Below are 24,605 nucleotides of genomic sequence, written 5' to 3' on the forward strand. Positions count from 1 at the left end.
CAATTGAGCTTAATGGCCCATCAGCAAGGAACTTGACTAATCCTTTAAACCTGAGCCCAAATCTTCAACATCGGGAGAACATCCTTTCTCCAATGTAAAGACATCTTAGTATTCAGAAATACAATTATACGTATTTCTGGAAGGAACTGGGGGCTCTTTGCATTCCATCCTCACTCTCTCTCTTAGAATGTGCCAAGAAGTAAAATATGATTTGAAATTTTATTGCAAAAATAGATTTTTCATTAATATTCTAGGGCATGTATGATGAGCTCATCTTTATAGGTGAGTGGGGAGGTAGTGAGAAGGTGCATGGCTAGGGGATGAGAAGATGTATATGTAGGAGATGAGAGTGTGAGTGGTTAGGAGATGGGAAGGTGAATCATAGGAAGTGGAAAGGTGAATCACAGGAGATTGGAGAGTGTGTGTGCATAGGAAGAGGGAGGGTATGTACAAAGAAGGTAGGAGAGTGTGTGCATAGGAGGTGAGAGATAGGAGTGTGTACATGGGAGATGGGAGAGTGTGTGCCTGGAAAGCAAGAGATAGGAGTGTGTATGTATGAGTAGTGGGAAGATGAGTACCTATGTGGTAAAAGATAGGAGTGTGTGCATAGTGTGTGGATAGAAGATGGGAGAGCACATGGCATTCTGGAAGGTTGGGCCTATCTAGATCAGAGAAGATATATGCAGTGCTCCAAACCACCTAGAATTCTCTTTTCCTATGTATCTTACACTCTAGCCACTTGATGTACGCAGAGAAGATAGCCAATGTTGGAACTGAGACTCAGAGATAAAAGCAGCAATGTTTGTGAATGGTGAATTAAGTTGGGATCTGAATAAACAGATAATCTAACTTATTATTCTATAGTAGAGAAATCATACTACTAGACAGGGCACAAAGGTACAATTTTAGTGGTTCTCATTCAAGAGATAACAGTGAGAATACCATTGACTAAAGTAAATAGAATTATGTTCATTGAAAAATTATCTACAAAGAGCAGGCCATTAGAAAATAATTGTTGAACATCCACTGGGTGCATTTCCTTGTTTTTCTGGAGGATTCAACCTTAAGGCAGTTGGATGAGAATGAGATGCCTGTCATCCATGACCTACACTCACACACACTCCACATGTGCCACCTAACTTCATAAACCTGGAACCACATGTAAGGCTTGGTTTGGGGTTCAGGAAGATTAGTTTTCTCATTTAAAAAAGAAAACTGGCAATTTTGCATACATTTGCATGTTGACTTTTAAACATATGGAATCATATATGCAAAAATAAGTTTGGCTGCATCCTGTTATTTTGGTGTCCAGACTCAAGTTACAAAGAAGTGGCATGTACAAGGAAATCTAGGTTGATTAGATTCTGGGAGTATGGGAGAAAAAAAACATAGGGCTGTTGAGATTTTAAAAAGGGAAAAAAGAAGTCATTAAAAATATTCTTAAATTTGCAAATGAAACCTTTCAAAAATAAATTTAAGCTAAGAAAACTTAAATACACATTCAAAATGTCCATTTGTTAACATTATATGGCATCCTCTATGCAATTCAGTAACAGAAAGGTAGTTCTCAAGCCTCATCTTAGGAATTCTGTGAGATTTTCTCTATAGTTCATTGTCAGTTTGGAGAAGTACCTGCCACAGTTGGATGTAGCTAGTAGTGGAATCTTGATATTCTAACATCACTGGGAAGCAATTTTATGTGACTGTTCTCACTTTATGGAAAAGAAATAAAATGTAAAGCAGTTGATTTTAATAAGGTTAAGGGGGTGCTACCTCCTTCTGGCTTTGTTTCCTCTAAAAGAGGGATACATTGTGCTTTTGTCTCTTATCAAATATCCATTATTGACTTCCCTCATTTTCAGAATTCACATAGCATCTGTTGCTATGTTTGAAGAAGTGTTTTTTCTCCCTTTGTTTCCAGCTACAAAGGCAAAGCATTATTGTAAAAACAAGTTCAAGTGTTCAAAGAAGGTGAAAATGTTCCCAAATCACATAGTCAAGATATGTTTTCTTCATTTTCCAGATCTTTCTGTTTGCATATATACACTACTATATATAATGTCCTAGTTTTCAAAAGTTGAATTGTTTATGACATGCAACTTTCTTTTTTCATTTAACATATTGTAAACATTTTTCCACACCATTTTATGCATCTTTTTTTTGTTTTTAATGTCTGTTTACATAATCCATTTTTTATTCTAGCATCCTGAATAACTAGTACCCTATTAATAGACTTTCAGGTTATTTCCAGTAATTCATCTTTTATAGGTAATTCTCCAATGAAAATACTTGTGTAATTATCGTTATTGCTATGTGTGGACATTGCAGGAGAACAATGGAAATAGAAGTGCAGGGAGAAAAGGATGTGAACAGTTAAAGTTTTCATACTCTTTGCCAAACTACCCTCCAGAAAATTGCACTAATTTATACAACCATCAGCAGCATTTAAATGGGTCAATTATATTTTATTTGGTTTCCTATGTGAATGTGCATTGTTCTAAGGCATTTTAGATGGTGTGATGCTGTATCTTAGATATATAATTCTATATGAAGTTACACTCTTGCCTCACGGAATGTCCAGAACTGCAGGTAAAATCTGGCTGCTCTGGAACAAAAGTCAATCAGCTGAACTGACCTGGCTCTATGGTTTGACTCTAGCTAATGAGGGCTTCTCAGCAGTAGAGATTTAGTGGGAGAGCTCAGGTTTTGACACAGGGCCTACGACTCATTCACACATTGTTAATGAATACCAGGCTGAGATCTCAAAAAGCTGCTATTTCTAAGGTGGAAGGGGAACCCAAATGGTAGGGTATTTGATTTACTTAAGGAGCCAGGAGCTTATGTTCTATTTCTAGTTCTCTTAATTGTTGAATCCTATTAATTAGAAAAAAAGTAATATAGCTCTCTTAGCTTTCTAATTTCAAATACTTGGAGGCACACACACATATGGCTTATAAAGTGCATTTTATTCATTCATCCAGTCCTACTCACCCAACAAACACTTACTAAGCTGCCAGGAATTGTGCTGGATGACACAAGAGGGATGGAATGGTGAGCAAGATAGCCAAGTTGGATGCTATGGGCCCATTTCAAATGCTGATCAAGCTTGGTGATATCCTGACCCTCTTTTCTCCACCCACTCCCTTTGCATGTCTGTCTTATGGACATTTTATCTCCCAGAATCATTTGTGGAGACGCAAAATGAAGCAGAGGAATTATTAATTAATTATGATTATTTATTATTAGCGATTCCTCAAACATGGTAGAGGACATACATTGTTCAAGGAATCAAGCTTAGTACTGTAGGAACATAAAGATAAGTAAGAGTGTCCTTGCCCTCAAAGAATTTATTCTGTCATAAGGGAGAGAGACAAGCCTAAGACCGCCCCTAGTAAACACTGAATTATACATGCACAAAAACAACATTATGAGGTAATAGAAATGTAAAAGATAAATTCCGTACTAGGGGATGTGACAGACAAAATAATGGTCCCCAAGAATGCCCACATTCTAATTCACAGAACTTGTGAATATGTTACCTTACATGACAAAAAGGACTTTGCAGATGTAATTAAATTAAAGATCTTGACGTGGGATGATTTCTCTAAATAAATGACTGGGCCCAATGTAATCACAAGTGTCCTTATAGAAGGAAAACCAGACAGCCAGAGAAAGAAAGTGATGGGATGATGGAAGCAGAGTGAGACTTAAAGATGCTACTCTGCTGGCTTTGAAGAAGGAAGAAGGGGCCATAAGCCAAGGAATGCAGGCGGCCTCTGGAAGTTGAAAAATGCAAGAGAATGGTTTTTCCTCCAGAGCCTCCAGAAGAAACATAGCTCTGCCAATTCCTTGATTTTAGCCCAGTGAAACCCATTTCAGATTTCTGACCTCCAGAAATATAAGACAATGAATTTGGGTTGTTTTGAGCCATGAAGTATATGGTAATTTATTACAGCAACAATAAGAAATGAATAAAGGAGATTAGAGAAAGTTTAATGTAGAGTAGGTTTTTAGCTAGAACCTGGATATATAAGGTAGGATCCTAATAGATATAAATGAAAATAAATGGAATTCCAAGCAAGAGAACAGCATGGGCAAAGGCACAGAGGTAGAGATGTGCCAGTTGTGCTCAACGTATTATAAAACATGGGAGCCTTTAGAAAAGGAGATAAACCTGGCAAAGCAAGTTAGGTTAATATGGTAGTGAGCCTTAGCTACCCATGCTTCCAAAGAACTAGCATTAGAGAGTAAGAAGACATATGCACAGAAACAATGCCTGACTGTATATACTTAGTTACCCTGGGAGTGCTTAGATGACTTCAGAACAAGGATCAAGGGGATCACTCTTGGGAAAGGCCAAGGGAAAAATAACTAGAGCCCTGGAGGTTTAACTAAAATTAAGTGGAATAAAGTGTGTGGGGGCACCTTGACCTAGGGGAACACAGGATACAGCAGCAAAAAGAGTGCAGGGTAAGGAGGCTGTTGGCCAGAAACACATGGGGAGGTTTGGGGCAGGCCAAGGAGTGCCACGAATACCGAGCCTAGGAGTTTGAACTTCTGTGGGAAAGCACAGAAGGGATTCGGGGGGCCCATTAACATGATTTGTCACTTGTATTCCCTCGTTCTCTGTAGTATGAGTATGCAAAGCCTCCTTGGTGCCATTTAGCTGCTTCAAGGGGCTGGTGAACAAAATGGACAATTCTTGATGTGGGGAAAGAGGAGTGTGCTCGGGATTTTGGGCTGCTCAGCTTGTTTATTAAGCCTGTTATTTTGTTTGGCATGCAGAGAGCTGACTCGCCTGGTTTGGGAGCTAAGACAGCATTGTGGGATGGCTGGGATGGTGAAGAAGAACTTGAGAGCCACACTGAGTACTGTAATGAACACTGGGCTGGAAGATGGGGACTGAGTTATTGACACAACTTTGCCAACAGTTAGCTGCCAGACCATAAGTGAATTATCCTATGTCTCTGGCGTTGTTTTCTTACCTAAAAAAATAAGGGTCTGAGCTGGCCTATGTTTGGCAGGAATGGCTCCAATTCAACTGTGCTGATGATTTCTGAAGCATCTCCACTTGGTTCTCTGCCCAGAAACAATGGGTTTCTGGGCTGATGAAGACTTGAACATGGACCGTTGTACAGTCCAAGTCCCTCCTCAGCCACTTGTCACCAAGTAACCATGTACCTTGGTCTCTTTAAAAACAGAAGGTCACTGAGAAAACTCCATTTGATCCAAAAGCACAAGTGAGGACAGCCAAAGACAAGAAGTACTGATAACCATTGTTAAACTGCCAGGTGGGAGGTAGAAGATACCATTGGATAGATGGCAGCTTGAGAGCATGCATCTTTGCTCAAGATGGAAAGAAAGAAAGCAGATGAGGAGACCCCGGAAAGATGAGAGGACAGCAAAGTACACTGTGACCATCCATGCAGAGACACAGCACAGTGATAGGCAGATAGCTTAAAATAAGCAACCAGCCAGGTTTTTTAATGCATTAAAGAAAAACAATTGGTCTCTCAAAAAAATTACAGTGTTCCCCATGGAAATGCATATTTATAACCAGCATTAATCTCTAGATTTCAAAGAACTAACCCTATGAGTCATCCATTAGGCAAAATTTTTTTGAATCAGCTATTAGGCTAAGTGGTCTCCTAGCTGTGGCCATGATGCATATTGAAAATCAAGATTTCAAGGGTAATCCAGGGGCACCGTTGAGGGTTCAGATTGTGTATTTCCTTAGAAAACATTGCCAGAGCAGGCATTTCCTGAGATTGGGTATGTGATAGGGGTTTTGGTAACACACAAGTTCAGACACTGGTGGGGGAGTGACTTTGACACAGTACTTTCCAGATAACTGAATGTACTGCCTTCAGGAAAGACTGCCTTTCTTCCCTGGAAATCTTCAATGCTTTAGCTACCTTGAATCCTATCTGACAGATTTAACTGAACAATTTCTTATGGTCCAATCTAGCTTCATGTTTTGATGACCCAAATAGGTCTCCCTAGAATGTCATCTTCAAACATGGAAACTAAGAGAGAATCTAGAGTGATGCCAGCTAACACTTGGTGTAGGAACAAAAACTAGGGGGAGACAACTCATTAGAAAAATGCTCGTTTTTAAACTTTGCTGTTGTTGTTGTTGGATAATCAGTGAATTGAAGTAATGAATCTGTGGCAACTAAGCTTATTAATACATGGTCATTGGATGTTAATTGATAAAAGACAGATAGCTTTTGATCCAAAAACCCAGAAGTTACTCACCGATATGATTGAGAATAACTGGATTGGCATAGCTGAGGCTTATGCCAATAATATTCTTTGTTCCAGAAAGTAAAATTCAGAAGACCCTAAGGGGACTTTAAAGTAATCCATGAGGCAAGTAGCATATCAACATTGTGTATACTTTGTGTAATTTTCTGTCACCATTAACAAGAAGAATGAGGTCCTGGAAGCCAACCAGAGAAATGTTCAGCAAGGATCTGAGTGCTTTGCCTTGCATACATTTGAATGAAGTTTTGGATGCTCCAGAGGTAGTTGGGAAGTTGAGTGCAGAAAGCAAATTAGCCTGCAGGACAACTTATCATTTCTTAACCATGTGCTTGTGACCTGGGCCTAGACACAGGGGGTTTCCTTTATTTAATGATTTTAACCATGCAGTCCTTTCTAATATGTCATGGCAGTGATCTTTAACAGAGATCTCTCTATTAGTATCTTCTCAAAGTTACTGGGATTTAGCATATAGGCTCCAGAGAGGCAGCCAGCTAAAAATGATGCCATGATTTGCAAAAGACAAGGAAATCATCTTGACTTCAGAATGAAGAAGAAGGCTGAAGACCTGGCATTGGTATCACCTGCATCTCCTTGCTGCACTTTCTAAACTGTATGGCCTAGACAATATCTGTATTAACCCAAATGTCTGCAAATGCTCCAGATATGGGGGTCACTCTTTCTTTTAATTCAAATAATGGTGACAAGCAAACAAAACAAAAGCCTAGAATCTTACTCTACATTACATAAGAGATACTGTTTTCCAGATTCTTCTCGACACTCCCCCCACTGCAATACATTTTTGAGAACCCTCTTAGGAATGGATAAGCCCCTGAGCCAACTACCTTGCTCAGGACTGGTATTCCTTTTCTATCAGTGAGTCATCTTTTGCAATCTCATAACTGGCTTCCTCCTCTTATATACATGTTGCACTTTCCCTTTATTCATCCAAGTATCAGCTAAGACTATGCAGCAAAGTTAAAGGGTTATTAAAATCTTGGCCACAAGGCAGGCCACGGTGGCTCAGCAGGCAGGAATGCTTGCCTGCGATGCCAGAGAACTTGGGTTCGATTCCTGGAGCCTGCCCATGTTAAAAAAAAAAAAATCTTGGCCACAGTAGGAGGCAATTATAATGCATAAAAGAAAATTGAAAGCTAGCTCCTAGATAGGACATCTCCTGGAATCTCCTCCTCTTGTGTTCCACAAGTTGTCTCAATCCTTAACTTCCTCCAAACCACCACAAAGGGACCCTCTTATCTCTATGCATGGGAAGACCGACCTTGTTCTCCTTTAGCCAGAATCCAGGCCTCCACCTCCTGTTAGTCCCAAGAAAAGAGAAGAGTCCTCCTTTTTTGAAGATATCATCTAAGAACAATGAATTTTCTGCTCTGTATGGAGGATCGGGCAATTCTCCATCCCCACATTCACTCACGGTGTAAACTCATAACAAGGCAAAATCAGAAGCCTTTTTTGTTGCTCAGATATGGCCTTTCTTTCTAAGCCAACTTAGCAGGTGAACTCACGGCCCTCCTCCCTACGTGGGACATGACTCCCAAATGTGTAAATCTCCCTGGCAATGTGGGACAGAACTTCCGGTATGAGCCGGGGCCTGGCATTATGGGATTGAGAAAGCCCTCTTGATCAAAAGAGGAATGAGAGAAATTAGATGTTTTTTTTTTACCAAAATGGGGAAGAGAGAAATGAGACAAAATCAAGTTTCAGTGACTGAGAGATTTCAAACAGAGTTGAGAGGTTATCTTGGAAGTTATTCTTATGCATTATATAGATATATCCCTTTTCAGTTTATAGTATATTAGAGTGGCTGGAGGGAAGTGCATGCAACTGTAGAGCTGTGTTCCAGTAGCCTTGATTCTTGAAGATGATTGTATAATGATATAGCTTTTACAAAGTGACTGTGTGAGTGAAAACCTTGTGTCTGATGCTCCTTTTGTCCAGGATATGGGCAGATGAGTAAAAAAAATATGGATAAAAAATAAGAAGATAATGGGGGGGATAAGGGGTAAAATAAATTGAGTAGATTGAAATACTAGTTGTCACTGAGGGGGAAAGGTAAGGAATATGGAATGTATGAGATTTTTCTTTTTTTTTCTGGAGTGATGCAAATGTTCTAAAAATGATCATGGTGAACAATACACAGTTACGTGATGATATTGTGAACCACTGATTGTACACCATATATATACTATATATGTGTGATCAGTCAATAAAAATATTTTAAAAAGCAAACAGGATCCTGTAGGTTCATTTTTCAACCTGGAACACAGTTGTACAACTAAATAGAGTGATAACACAGGAAAATTCGTTGAATAGAGTTAGCTCTCTTTATTAGCCACATTAATTTAAAAAAACGCAAATGCCTTTGATGTGCAAGAGACTCTATTGATTTAGAAAGCAAAAAAAGAAATCACAGCTCAGATGATTTCCAAAGACTGTCTTAATGGTGGTTGAAGAGTGGTGAACCAATAAGAAAAAAATCTTTCCCATGAAAGAAGAACATTAAGGGATGAGAGAATTCACCTCAAGAGTACATTCCTTTCTTGTACTCTTTGTTTCCCCTTTAATTTTCTAACACCCTATTAAAGTATTGACAGCCATGAACTAGATTTCCTGACCTAGATTGGTAAGTTCATTTCACTATAAAAATAATGAAAACAGCAACAACAGTCATAGTAATGATTTTATATATATATATATAAAACACAGATTTGGGCATTTAAATGTGAGAGACATTGTATTGTTTTACAAAAATTACCTTGATTAATCTTCATCAGAACCTTCTCTGAGGCAGGTAATATTAAAGCCCTATATTACAGATAAAGACATTGAGTTTAGAAAGGTGAAGCAATTTGCCCATTAACCTCACCTCTTGAAAAGCTTTCCATTTTCCCTTTACCTTTCTCTTCCTAAGCCAATTCTAGATATATTATTTTGTCTGGGAGAAGACTATGATACTGACATTCCTCTTAGCAAAGGTCATAAATAACTCCTGCTTTTCTCAGGAAACCTTACATCTTGAAAAGTTTGGAAATTATAAAATGGTTTTAAGGTTAACTTCTTATACATTAGTAATTTAAATTCAATTGGACCAAGATTCATTGAGAGGCTAGAAAGACCATTATTTCCAGTATGCCATTGGGGTACCATGTTGAGCAAGAGACTGTCCCAGCTTCAAGGAGTTTGTGTTACCATTGTCAACTAAAGCTTCGTCTTTGGGGACAGAGTACATGGTATGTTCTTTCTGTAAAATGTTGCGGGTACAACACTTTGAGGTGTTGAGCTTATCCTCTGTTTTCTGAGAAAAGAAATTAAATCCAACCATAGGTATCTATTCAATGTCTTCCGAAAACAATTAAGGAACAATGGTTCTTCGAAACAACATAAGTGATATTCTGGCTGTCGGTGGTCAAAAGCTTGCAGAGAAGAAAACCCTATTCTTTTCTAACTATGAATGAAGATACAGTAATCCCTGGCCTGACTTCTGCTTAAGTGGGCTTTAGCAGAAGGGCCAAAGGGGCAGGCTGAGGGGGTGGGTGGTCAGGTAACTAGAAAATACCCTGTGGCAGACACTGATCTAAGTAACTTACTGCAAAACACTGAGAAATGGAATTAGTTGCACTGATAAATCATAGGCAGCAAAGGTTTAAACTTCTATGATATCTTGGTTTAGAAAATGATGTCCAGAATTTGATTTCAAAATTAAAAAAAAAAATTCTGGTAAGCCATTCGGAAGCATAATCCAATAAATTGTGGACACTACTAGCGCACCATATCTACCTGGTGTACAATGCTATTATTGTATGATTTATGTGTATTTTTTTAATGCTCACAATCCTATGAGATGGCAGAACTGATCCAGCTCTCAAGGTGAACAGAGGCAGTAGGGTGCTTCTGGGTCCAACTTGTGAGGGACAATTGTTAAATTTTCAGGAGTTTTGACAGCTGATTGTTAAACTATTGGTAGTTGGAAATCAGGCATTGTGGAAGTATCAGTACTATGGAAATAAGCAAACACTATAGGCTAAATCTCTTTCCTTGTGGAAAGTCAGTTTACCAGCTGCTACTCAGAAAATTTTAGCTATTTGTTCAAAATCATTCCATTCTATATTCACTCTAAAACTTGGATTTGAATTTGCTATGCTACATGATTTATTTCCTTTGTAAGAATAGAGTATCCAAATGCCAACTAGTAGAATTTGAAACCCTAAAATTATCTATACTCCATCATTTGGGCACCAGGGATTTCCAATATTTCCAATATTTTACAACTTTGTCATATGTTTTTTGCATTCTTTTTCAGATTCATCTTCCAGGTCTTCATCTGCCTCTCATGCATGAATCATGTCCTTAGCATGACACTATAGGAAGGTACTTAATATTTCTGCTAACAGATTTGAAACAGATATTTTAGAAACATTTATCTATGTAGAGTCACTAACAGTGACCTTTCCTCCTGGCTTACTAAGCTTACCTAAGACAATGCAGAATTTGGTCCTTGCTCCTGTTTCCCAAGGTGTGGCCTTCTTGGACTCCCCACCTCTGTGTTTTTTTTATGCATTGCCATTCCATCTATGGAAGGAGTTACTGGGTCCTTTGAATTTAGTAATTTAAATTCAATTGGACCAAGAGTCATTGAGAGGCTAGAAAGGCCATTATTTCCAGTATGCCATTGGGGTACCATGTTGAGCAAGAGACTGTCCCAGCTTCAAGGAGTTTGTGTTACCATTGTCAACTAAAGCTTCATCTTTGGGGGCAGGGCACATGGTATGTTTCTGGGTCCCTTCACTGGGAGATACAGAGCAACTTTAGAAGATTGTGAATGAAGTTTTGAATCTTTTCCATATGGAAATCTCTGTATAAATCTTTCTTCTTTCTCCTATAAGTTGGTGAGACAATAACAGCTCTGACCATCCTTTTCTCCCTCACTTCTTGCTCATAAATCTTCAGCCTCATAAGTACCTACGTCTAGTTATCTTGAAAATCTGTAACTGCCTCTTTTCTCATTTTTCTATTTCTTTCTGCCTTTCTAGAACTTGCTATCTTTTTATAGCCCCCCCCCTTGGTGTGTCACTTTATTTCTCTTCATCATTAGGAAAACATGGGACATAGTCATACTTAATGGGATCAAAAGTTCTTCAGAAATCTCAGTTGGTGCAGGGTCTTTTAGTCTGGCTACCACATGGCTAGAGAGCTGTACGACTGCCAGCTCTTTGTCTGAACAGTTGCCTTATTAAGTTGATTATGTGGGTATGTACTATACTTTGTTTTGACCGCTGGCTTTCTGCATGGGTGGGAACTAAGTTCTTCACCTGTTAGTGAGACGTATAGTCAAATTCATGTACATGGAAGGAACATGAATCGTGGCTAAAAATGGGAAGTCTCTGAAAGGAAATGAATTCTCATGGTGCAAAGTGTGTTTGGCTTGAAAAATATTTTAAAAGAAATGGAGTTGCCACTTCAAATGGAAGTCTCCAATCTCTTTTCTTCCTTTCCTATAGGACCAGAGGTAAATTCAATCAAACTCTTCAGTCACTGAGCCTGGAGCTCACCAGCCCTGTCCGCTAAACCAGCAGGCACCAGGGTAAAGGGAAAAAGTCGGAAACTGCAAAAATTGCAGGATAAAAGAAAGAAATCTCATCAGTACAGTGGGGTGTAGTGTGTGCCTGGGAATGAAAGTAGAAGAAAATGGACGGTAGAGAGGAAAGTGTTAAAAGACAGAGGAAAGTAAAAGAAAATAAATAAATAAAGAGAGCCAGGGAATCAGGAAACTCTTCGATGGCCCCAACGAAAGGCCTAGCAGTGAGAACTCACTCCCTGAAGAAACACCAAATCAGCACAGCACTGACATCAAACCTCTACACCCAGAGAAACCTGATTGTGGATTGTGGAGTTAAGAGGAGCTCCCACCTGTGGTCAGTGGCTCACAGAGAAACTATAATATCAGGACTTACAATCCCTCAAACAAAAAAGGAGGAGGGGGCTTGTGTTACAGAACCAATCGGTAATACTTAAACACCTTGGCTCAGCTTCCAGAGGATACCTTTTTAAAATCGAGTCAGGGAAGTAACATGTATATGACACAAAGAAATAAGAGAATAAGGCATCTGGCCCCTTATATATACCCAAATTCAAAGAAAGGGTCCCAAATCAATTGTTTTATCTTGACAGATATCCAGATTAAAGTAACTAGATTCAATCACACCATTTCTGGGTAGAAATTATTGTTTATCTATTAGCATCCATTCATGCTTGATTAAAAAAAATTATGCTGAGGTATAATTAAAACAGAATAAACTGCATATATTTAAAGGGTACTATTTGATATGTTTTGACACCAGAATCCATTATCACAAAGAGATAGTGAACATATCCATTACCCCTAAAATTGTCCTCTTGGGAAATATTTGATTTCCCCAGCTGGGGCTTCTGATATTATCGCAAGCAGTGGGGACAAAAATTGAATAGGTTGAGCCCTCAATCTTGGCGCTCACCCAGATGCAGTTTATTCCTGCAAAGGAGAAGCTGAGCCTACTGATAATTATGCCCAGAGAACCTCTTTTATTGCTCAAATATGGCCTCTCTCTATCTAAGCCAGCGTAGTAGGTGAACTCACTGCCCTTCCCTTTATATGGGCATGACTCCCGGGGGTGTAAATTTCCCAGGCAACGTGGGATCTGGTTCCCAGGGATGAGCTGGGAACTGGCATCATGGGAATGAGAAAACCTTCTTGACCAAAAGGAGGAAGAGAGAAATGAGACAAAATAAAGTCTCAATGGCAGAGAGATTTCAAACAGAGTTGAGAGGCTATCCTGGAGGTTATTCTTATGCATTACATAGGTATCCCTTTTTAGTTTATGGTGTGTTAGATTAGCTAGAGAATAGTATCTGAAACTACTGGACTGTTTCCAGTAACCCTGATTCTTGCAAAAGACTGTATATTTATATAGCTTCTTCAGTGTGACTGTGTGATTGTGAAAACCTTATGTCTGATGCCCCTTTTATCCAGGGTATGAACAGATAACTAAAAAGTAATAATAATAAAGATAAAAAGTAAATAAACAATAAACAAACAATAAGGGGAACAATAAAATGCATAGAGTCAAGGTTTGACCTCAAGCTTTGAATGAAAATAGAGTTGTAAAAAAAAAAAAGAGTATATGAAAGTGAATTCTGTCTGTCATAGTCAATGCTAAACAAAATTTAATAAGTCTGTTTATCATGTATTTCAAAACAAGAACGCTTTTCTGTCAAATCAGGTATTCATAGAAAACTCAAGTTTAGTTTTCTCCCTGCTAAAATAACATCTGCTCTTAATGTAAAGTGTTTTAAAAGCTTTTCTTAATCATTTAAGTACTCTGTCTAGAAAACAAAGATTTTACATCAGAATAATATCTTTGTTAATGCTTATGCTGGCCTTATAAGCCTTTATTTTATAAGACAATTCTTCTGTTAAGAGAGAAATTGTGACAAATAATTTGTTACTTCACCTTGTATAAAAAGGATTTTATACAATCTCTAAATCTAAAAATAATATTACTTTATGTACACAAATTTAACCAGCAACAGGATATTTTAAAATAGTTTAGCCTATTGCATAGGATGTGTTTGTGAAGTATTACAGTGGTTAAAAGGGACTGTCTATCCTGTTGTTGTTTAAATTTGTGTACATAAAATAATGTTATTCATAGATTTAGAGATAGTATGAAATTCCTAAAAATTCGACAATGTTCTCACTGTCCATGTTATATCCTGGTACTGATCTGTACGATGTTATACAATGGTATGGTGTGTTAGTCATGGTTTTCATTATTCTTACCAAAAGCTGCAGATCAGAGAAGCAGCCAGATTTTACTTGTCAGTTGCACTGCTTTGCTCTAATACTTCGCTAAAACTATATGTGGTCAGCTATAGGTCAGAGCTCCATCTGTAACAAGGAAAGGCTTTAAAAAATAGGTGGGACAAGTACATAAATTATATTTTATCTGTTAATTAGCATAACTCTGGCAAATGTGCAAACGTGAATCATAACAAAAGCTTTGCGATGGTTTGTTAATATAAAATAAAAACTAAAAAGATTGTCCTCCTGACCCTCTGAAGCCTCTCTCCCCTCCCACCCCTTTCTCTGCAAGGCCCCACTGATCTGCTCTGTCTCTACAGATGAGATCCTATTTTCTAGAGTTGTACATAAATGGAAATCCCAGAGTAGGTCCTCTTTGTTATCTGGATTCTTTCACTCAGTATGATTATTTCAAGATTTATTCATTTTTTTTGGCGAGTGTTGACGATTCATTCCTTCTTATTGCAGTGATTTTGCTTTTAAGGATATACCACATCCGTTTATACATTCACCTCTAGATGACATTTGCATTATTTCCAGCTTTGAACTATTACAAATAAAGGTGCTGTAAACATTCTGTCTTCATTTTTAGACAGCAGGGTTTAAAAAACTCTCAAACCCTGACTTTGTTCTATGCATTAATGTACCCGTCCAGGAACGCATTATAAGTTTAGGTGATTTTGCCTTTGTGGGCTCCTTCCTCCATTTAAAAAAATTAATTACAATTGTATTTTACAACTGCATTGGCATAAAGACAAACACAGTTCACACTGGATGCACTGTTGTATATTCATATTCATTATGTTCATGTTTTCTTCTGATTTTAAAAGAAAGAAAAATTAAAGCATTTCTTTTGGCCCCTAAGAGTGTAGTGTGCTTTAGGCACTGTGCCACTGTGACCAACTACAAATATCCACTTTATCAACTAAAGGTAGCCTTGCGACATCAGCTTAGAGTTTCCAGGAAGTTCTGGAAGAAGTGATGCTTCCCTCTTTCTAATTCTTTCTGCCTAGCATTAAGGACATAAAATCCATAGATATAGCAACCACCATGCAACCATGTGACAGGATGCAGATAAATGCCTTCCACAGAAAAGCCTTGTTCCTAATGGTATTTTGAGCTGCAGCATCAGCCAAAAGTCCTGTGAGACGAGAAAAAAAAATCTTACTTATGCAAGCTAATGGGGATTTGGTTTTCTGATACGAGCAGATGACTTCTCTCCTAACTAATGTACAGCTGCAAGGCTCAGTTCTGCTCCTTTAGGTAGGAACCATGTCTGAGGACCTAGAAACTTAGGTAGCAGCTTAACTACATAAGCACAGACGGTGACCGTCAAGATTTAATACTTCATAGAAATCAGCGCAGTGTAGAGAACACTTGATCTACCTCCTAGATGTGACTATGAAGCCACTGGACTTAAGTGAAGAAACTATGCTCAATGTCCTGCACTTACAGGAGTCTCTGACCTGTCATGAGAAATGTGAGGTTTAGTACACCTTTTACAGGGAGGAGGAATGGCATGGCATAGGCACAGACTCAGGAAAACTCAGACATGCTGCACTATGGAACCAGGGATGACGTGGTACGTAAAGGGCAGAAGTAGGAGGAAAAATTAGAGGCACATTTAGATGGACCAGTTGAAGGGCTTGAATGCTTTTCCAAAATAGTCCTGTAGTATGATATGTATATTACTATAACACTGCAGAGACAATGTCAGTATTTGGATCTCCTCTATACATAGCTTGACTTCAGAACCAGAGTATGAACCACTGAAGAAAACTAGACCCATTACCTTTGTTAAACCTCATTTTGGAACCCCAAAGGGGTCATCCCCATCACACAACTTGGCTACTCTCTTTATTCTCTGGATATTTGATTATTTCCACATATTGAAATTCACTCCTAAAAATAAGAAAGTAAATAAATAATGGGGCGGGGAGGATAAAGGGTAAAAAATTGGGTAGATGGAAATACTGGTGGTCAATGGGAGGGAGGGGTAAGGGGTGTGAGATGCAAATGTTCTAAAAACGACCATGATGATGAATACACAACTATGGGATGATATTGTGAGCCACTGATTATACACCATATATGGACTGTATATGTGTGAAGATTTGTCAATAAAATTATTTTTAAAAAAAATTCATTCCTAAAGAATAAAGATTTACTGCATTTAGAGATAGTCAAAGAAATGTACTGAGGACTCTATGGACAATCTGAAAAAAGCATTTCCAGTATTATTATTATTATAATTTATAGCCTCACTAGGTAACTATTATGATGAGGATGGCATTTATTTGCATTTAAAGATCCTGGTATCTGTATTAAAACATCAGATAAAATTATGTTAGTCAAGATACATTTTATTCTATCACACCCTGATGAAAGGATGCACTGCAATTGTTCTAAAAAAGAATTGTCTCAGAAGGATTTTGACCTATACGTAGTATGAAAATATCTCTGTGAATATGTGCCCGTGTGTGTGTGTGGGTGTTAGCATTTTGGAAACATGAAAATTAACAGTGGTATCTATGGTTGAATTTTAGCTTGTGAATAATTTTTCCTTTTATTTTTAGAAGATCGGTCATCTATAGTTCTACAGAAAGAAATGTGTAACTTCCAGGATAAAATGTGTTTTTTTTAAGAAGAAAAAAATGTGTTAAAAATAAATAGAGTGGTAATCATTATTTTTGGATTTTGAGAGGCTGTTTTATATATATAACATGATATTTAGAGATAAGAATGGAGCCAAACAGGTTGGGGTTAAAGTAATTCAGAACATAGGGGTAAGGAAGACAGTGTCTATATTTTAGAACCACACATACTCTTTGAGACCAGTGGAAGAAAGGGTTATTTGATCTGGAACTGAAATTTTCTGTAGTGCATAATCTAATTCAATCTATCTGTATAGCTCATTGAAACACAGGGAGCACAGAATGAGAAAGAGTTCCTTTAATCCTGTATAGATTGTTGTAATGCCTGGATATATCCTAGAGTGTATTAAGCAGATAATCAAAAACTATTGGCAAAGTCCCCTGAGGGAGGGGAGAAAGAATATGGAACTATTAAACCTTACCATCAGGGAATCCCCTGATACTGTCAAACCTTAGGATCCTTAAATCAATAGGCCATGCCCTTGATCATGAGGCTTACTCCTGTGAAGCCTATGTAGGTAGTACAGAAGCTTAGACTACCTATAGGCGTGCCTAAGAGTTACTTCTGGAGGACCTCTGTTGTGGCTCAGATGTGACTTCAATCTCTCTAAGCCCAACTCTGTAAATGAAATCATTGCCTTCCCCCCTAAGTGGGACATGACATCCAGGAGTGAAAGTCTCCTTGGTGATGTGGGAAATGACTCCCAGGGATGAATCCAGACCTGGCACCATGGGATCAACAATTCCATCCTGACCAAATGGAGAAAAACAAATATAATTAATAAAGTATCAGTGGCAGAGAGAGTTCAAATAGAGTCGAGAGGCTACTCTGGAGGTTGCTCTTATGCAAACTTCAGGTAGACCTTGCTACCTATCATAACCTGCCAACCCCTAACCAGGACCATTTCAGCCAATCCAAGAATATCTAAGGCAATTTATAAGATTCACAAGGGTTCCAGTACTAGAGCAACTTTCCAGAAACCTACAACCTCCAGTTGGGTCCCTGGTCCAGATAAATCCTGAAACCTAGCCCAGCCTCTCCAGAGCATCAGATAGTTCCATCTTCCTACCCCATGTTAGTGACAGACGCTTCCAATATCAAAAATTTAGAATAGCCCAAACAACCCCAATGAGAGCTATGGAAAGATCAAAGGTGATGGTGGAATTATGCATAGAAGATAGGACTTAACAAATGAATATGAATGCTGAATCATTAAATTGATTTCTCTTTTAGTCTCCAGTATTTTAGAGCAACTAGAAGTAAAAGCCTAAAATTGTGAAATTGTAACCCATGTCAAAGTCTGAAATATGTTCTAAAACTAATTGTGGTGCTGTGCTTGGAAATTTATAGCTTTTTTATATGTATGTTATTGTTCACACACAAAAAAAGTCGATCGGGATGATAAAAAAGTATTTAATCTCTCTAGTCTCCTATATGCTGGAGCAGCTAGTAGGAAAAATACGTGAGGATTGTATGGTAGCCCATGACAAACTTGGATCTGTCCTATAACCACTTTTTGAAGAGTGCTTTGAAAACTACTGCTTTTTTATTTCTTTGCTTTGTATATATGTTACACCAAACAATAAAAAAAGTTTTAAAAAATAAATAGAATAAAATTCTGTTCCACATGATGAAAACAAAATCTATAGAGACCCTGAACAAGGAGTACCCAGCACCGACAGGGTGCCCTTATCACCCCACCCTGCCCCAGTGCTGTCAATTTCCTGAAAGCTGATCCCCTTTTATCTCTTTTATATATTGAGAAGCCTTCAAAAAAAATTGAGTTGGTAAAAATAATGTTTGAAAACCTCTGACCTGAGCAATAGATAGATGGCTCTCTGGACTACCCTTTTGAAACATCAGTTTTCTTAACTGCAGAAATGGCAGGACAGGGTAAGCTACTGTGGTGTGAAGCTGTGCTGTGGTTTTGAGAGCGGTAAGAGCCATTTGCTTTACTTGTTAGATGTAGAGGTGGTGATGTGGGCATCCACTTAGGAGGATTAAAGCGGCCCACTGATCTTCTCACTTCGATGGACCCCTCATCATCTCCATTAGACCTGAGACTTTCCTGGATTGCTTGTTGCTCCCAACACACTTCCCTTCTAGATTGTTCCCCTGAACTAATCCTGACAGCTGTGTTAGCAGGGTCTGAGGTGCTTGAAGATCAACTTGTAGACACTTGCTTTGGAGAACCATCTCCCTCTATGTCATCTGGGCCTCTGAGATCTGGCACAGTCATAAAGGTGCCCAGGAAGGCAGGGTTTCCATTCTGAGCTGGCAGGACCCTTCCTGCAGCCCGCCTCTATGGCTGGCTGGCTGCTTTGTGGTCTATGGCCATATGACTTTAGAAGAAAGGTGAGTGAGGCTGGACTCAGGAGATTGAAATGCCAGTTTTCTCCTCATTAGATACCTTAGACAAGTAACTTCCTTAACCTCTTATTCTTCAATTGTGACGCAGGAATAGCCACAAATGGCAATTACTATTATTAGTGGTAAGAACTGAAAGAGTTGGAAAAGAAATCATCAATCGACCATTGTTTTTCCATTAATAATAGCTGTTCAGGGTGGTGTGACGGTAGCTCAGTGGCAGAATTCTCACCTGTCATGCCGGAGACCCAGGTTTGATTCCCAATGCCTGCCCATGCAAAATAAATGAATAAATAAATAAAAATTAAAAATAACTGTTTAGGACTGTATGATTTTGTAGGCAAAAAACCATAGCACACAGATACAGAGCATCTAAGCAGGCACCAAGCATAGATATGGACTCCACAGAAGTTTAGTTGATGATGAAGGAACAGCTTACTAATCTTTTCCAATTAACTTAAAATTTCCTTATTTGTTGATGCTAAATATATCTTCCAGAAATAGAGTTGCCAAATAAGATTCAGGAGGCCCAGTTAAATTTGAATTTCTGAAAAACAATGAAAGAATTTTTAGTAGGCCCTTTGCAAATTATTTGTTTTCTGAAATGCAAATTTAACTGGGCATCCTGTATTTTGAGTTGTTAAACCTGGCAACCCTACCCAGAAGGGAGTCAACAGATTTTTATGTTAAAATTGAATATGAATGTTGTCTTACATGATGAGTATTTAAAATATCACATTAAAAATCATATTTAAAAGTTTCTGATGGTTTCATATAACTGTTAGGCATTAAAATGATTTATTTAAAATCATTATATTGATATTTCTTTTACTCTCCAGTATCTTAGAGCAGCTAGAAGTAAAAACCTAAAATTGTGGAATTGTAACCCATACCAAACTCTGAAATCTATTGTACAACTGATTGTTATGGTGTGTTTTGAAATTTATAGCTTTTTTGTATATATGTCATTTTCCACAAAGAAGAAAAAAAAGTCGATAGTGATGATGAAAAAAAATGTTTATTACTTCTAGCCTCCTATATTCTGGAGCAGCTGGAAGGAAAAATCTGAGAGGATGGTATGGTAGTCCATGACAGACACTTGGATCTGTCCTGTAACTACTTGTTGAAGAGTGCTTTGAAAAGTATTGCTTTTTTCTTTCTTTGCTTTGTATAATGTTATATTATACAATAAAAAAAGTCAAAAAAAAAAAGCTGATGGATTGTGAACCGCTAATTATACACTTTGGATCATTACATGGTATGTGAATATATAATATATATCAATAAAATATAAAAATTTTAAGAAGCTGATGGACCAAAATACATGTTTTAGTTTTATTTGTTTCATCAGTAAGATGAGGATAATAATATTTAATGTTCAGGACAGTTGCCTGAGATTATATGTGAGAAAGTTCTTTGTAAATATACAAAACGAATGCAAAAAAAGAAAAGGAACATTGGTTTTACTTCCTAATATTACCTACATTTGAATTCCAATGTGGCCATTTACTATCTGTGTGGTCTCAGGAAAGCTACCTGCCCTCTCTATGTCTCGTTTTCTCATCCATAATATGGATATTATAATAAAACTGACCGGATGGGATTTTTATGAAGAGTAAAAGAGAAAATGCATACATCTACTCCTTAGTATATAAAACACTTAACAAATGTTACATTTTGTTAAGTGCCAAGCATTTAAAATTTATTCTACAATCTTTGCTTTAGAAAAATGTAACCCAATGGGTCTCTTTCTAGAAAGTCACTAATTATGGGGCTAACTCCAAGTATAAATTCCTTCACTGCCTGAAAGTTCCTGAAAAGTAGGGAAGGTTTTGCTTGTCTTTGTATCTCTAGCACCTAACAGTGTCCATGAAGTGGGGCTCAAGCCCAAATAAATACACGAGTGAGGCTCATCCCTGCAAGTACCCTTGCTAATAAACAGAAATGGTAACTCACCTGTACCCCGAAAACATCCTTATAAGTTTCCATGCAAATGCAGAGCGCACCCAAGTGTTTAAACCCGTTGCAACCATTCTTATTTTAAGTTCAGAAAGATCACTATTATCATCATCAGGAAAAATAGAGCAAGTTTTAAAACTCTTCTTTTAATTTTAAGATATCAGCCTGGCAGGGACAATAATAGGAGATGTGCAGCCCTCTCCTTGTTAATGCAGAGCCTTCTGGGTGCTCTTTTTCCCCAAAGAACCCTAAAGAAGTCATTAAACATGAGCGATTACATTGTTCTGTCAGGTCGCACGGCTGAGCTCAGTGAGGGGTTAGGGTCTGTAACAGCTTGTCCATCTCTGAGGGAGCTGATGGGTCAGGCTGAAAAGTAAAGATGACAAGGGTGAAAGGCTGCACATCTCATTCTTCAGTGAAACATAATGGCCCATCGCCATTACTCAGTGGGCTGGAAGGTGGTAGGTCCCCAATGACTGATGAGTGTTTCTGCTAAAGACATGGCAGGAACCTATATACTCTCACATTTTCCCTCTGGAGTGGTCCAGCATTTCCAGGCGCTTTATGAAGAGAAGGAGTGATGAGATCATGGACCACCTGTTTTTCTCCCAAGGTTCAAGTTGGGAATAACTGGGCCATCAGCTGTCATTCGTTCCAGTAATTGTATTGCCTCCTGTTAGCCCTATAGTCTCAGATCTCGCATTTTAAAAAGCAAATCTCACTACTTATGCATAGAGTCATGCTTTTATTGCCTGACTTGCCAAGTTATTTTTATGGAGCTTTCTTTAAAATTAAAAAAAAAAAGATTAAATGGATATAGTTAAGACAGAAAGGAGAGTTGTACTATTTCCTTCTGTGTGGCCAGCTCTGCTGGACGGCGTCGTGCATCTCCATTCCCCCATCCCCAACCCACTCACATTTCTCTGAATAGCTGAGCCAGGATTTCATACAGGGAAGGCTTTATGCCATGCAGCCCTTTTAAGCATCGCGTCTAAATTCCCTTCACTAGCCTTGAAAACTTGGATCCCTAGCAGGGTCTTGGCACCCCAAACAGCAGCAAGCTTGTGTGTGAGCCCGAGGCACCGATCCCCAGAGGCAACGGCAGCCTCTGGTTGAAATGCGTTTTCAACAGAGCGGGTGTGCCATTGAGCGGCTGCTTCTCTACTCCTTTCAGGGAAGAGAAACTTCAAAATATTTTGGGCATATGAGACTCACGATGCATGCTGAACAGAAGGAATCATGCATCATTTAGAGGTTTTCTAGTGCCTAAGAAGACGCATGATGGTCATGTTTTCTACTGCAAATAACAGAACCCGTGACTGTATTTGTGGGAGCAATGGGGCAGAGTATTTGAAGTCAGAATGATCTCACAGCAACCTGAATGTGTCATGAGCACACCGCTCAGGAAGTTACTAAACCAATGATTTCTTTTTTTGCTTTGGGTTCAGCAAGGATGTCAGCCCTCTCTGGCCTCTTTCCCAGTACTCTCTCAGTTTTTCTAGTCTCTTTTCAGTGGTTTTTTTTTTTTTGTCTTTTTTTTTTTTGCATGAGCAGACACCGGGAATCGAACCCGGGTGTCCAGCATGGCAGGTGAGAATTCTGCCTGTTGAACCACTGTGACCCGCCCCCAGTGCTTCTTTTGATCAGGTTTCCTTCATTCCTGAAGTCTTTGCCCATCACCCAGGCCACAGCAGGAAACATCAAAACATCAGCATCCCGCATGCTTCTGGGAACCTCACTAGTTGAAAACCTCCTAAAGCTCCTAAACATAAATGTGGCTAATTTGGGCAAACACCATAGTCTATGAGAAGTGCCATCTAAGTCTAGAATCAGCTGATTTCTCCCGGCTCAATGCTGACACTCTACTTTTTTTTTTTTTTTTTTTTTTTTTTTTTAAAGAGGGAGGAAGGGAAGGAAAGACAGAGAGAAGGAAGGAAGGATGGAAGGAAAGAAGGGAGGAAGAAAGGGAAACATCTTTAAACATTTTCTTGTTTTATTGTATTTTGTTTGTTTGTTACATGGGCTGGGGCCGGGAATCGAACCGAGGTCCTCCGGCATAGCAGGCAAGCACTTTGCCCGCTGAGCCACCGCGGCCCGCCATGACACTCTACTTTTAGCCTAAATGTGTTCCTTCTTCAGAATAATAGCAGAAATAGTAATGATGATGATAATATATGACATTTAGCCAGCACTTCTTATGTGCCAAGGAGTTATTAACTCATTTAAATACCCATGTAGCTTCCTTTCACCCTGTTCTGGGAGTTTTGAGCTTACCTTAGGATAACCATTATTATTATTAAAAATAAAACCTGTTTTTATTATCGAAAGCAATACTTAGGATTAGGGGGAGCAAGTCAGCAAATGTGGACAACTAAGGCAAAAGAAAAATGCTTAAAGCACCCACAATCCCAAAGGCTGTGAAGCAGACAACTTTGGTGTTCTCAGAATCTGCAAAATCTAATACTCACACCTACAGCAATTTGAGGTGGGATTTCACATTTTCCCCTGGTGTTCTCCAACCAAGGCCCCAAGAGAAGCAGAGTTCCTCCAGGGCAGGGCTCAGGAGAAGGAGCCTTCCCATGCTGTGTGACTTCAGAGGGACCCATCAGTCGGCTTCACTGAAACCAAAGTCCTCTTCCTTTCGCTCACTCCTCCATTCCCTGCACTCACACCCCACTCCCTCAAATGTCCCCACAAGTGCCTGAAAAAAAAAGGGAAAGGGGGTGGAGTGCAAGATATCAACATAAGAGGGATTTACTGGGCAGACTCAAATGCAGCTGTGGTGGGTTGTTGGGGGACTGTTCTGGAAGTGACATTTGCATAGCAAGCTTGCGGCTTTTACCTAGAGAGTGAGTTTAAGTGAACAGATGTGACAAAAGGTGGGAGATGAAGGAGATGGGCGGGGCAAAAATCCCCCTACGCTAACCCTTGGCATTGGCTTGTGGGTGACCCTGCCAGGGACAGAAACTTTCTCTATGGTGGATTGCGCCCCAGATAGAGTGCCTCGAGGTCTGGGGTGCAGGGAACCCCAAGGCAAGAGGGAAAGGGCTGCTGCAGGGACAGGAAGGGGCAGCAGTGGCAGGGAAGGGGGCCCAAGACAATGGCTCTTACATCATCCATTTGCCTGGGGCAGGTATCCCCACCCCCATCCCCAGGACCCAGGCAGCAGCAACTTCGCTTGTTTTCTTTATCTATTGAATTAGAAGGAAGTTGAAGGAAACTTGCATGATTGTAAGCCAGGGAAACGCCTGAGACTGACTGAGAGTGACTTTTGAAAGCTTGCAACATCAAACTTTCCCATTGGAAGGGAGCCAGCTGAGGGCAGATGTGTCAAACGTCTGCTTTTGGCTCCCTTACTTGCTCACTCCAGGAAGGGGAAGGGGGGGGCAGGAAAGGGGAGCAGGAAAATGAAAATACAGTCAGTAATACTGCATCCAGCCCTAGGAGGGGAGAATTACAGGTAGATGAGCCCCACTTATTATCCATAACGGTCTGCGAAAACAAA

The sequence above is a fragment of the Tamandua tetradactyla genome, chromosome 21, assembly GCF_023851605.1.
Source record: "Tamandua tetradactyla isolate mTamTet1 chromosome 21, mTamTet1.pri, whole genome shotgun sequence".
NCBI lineage: Eukaryota > Metazoa > Chordata > Mammalia > Pilosa > Myrmecophagidae > Tamandua > Tamandua tetradactyla.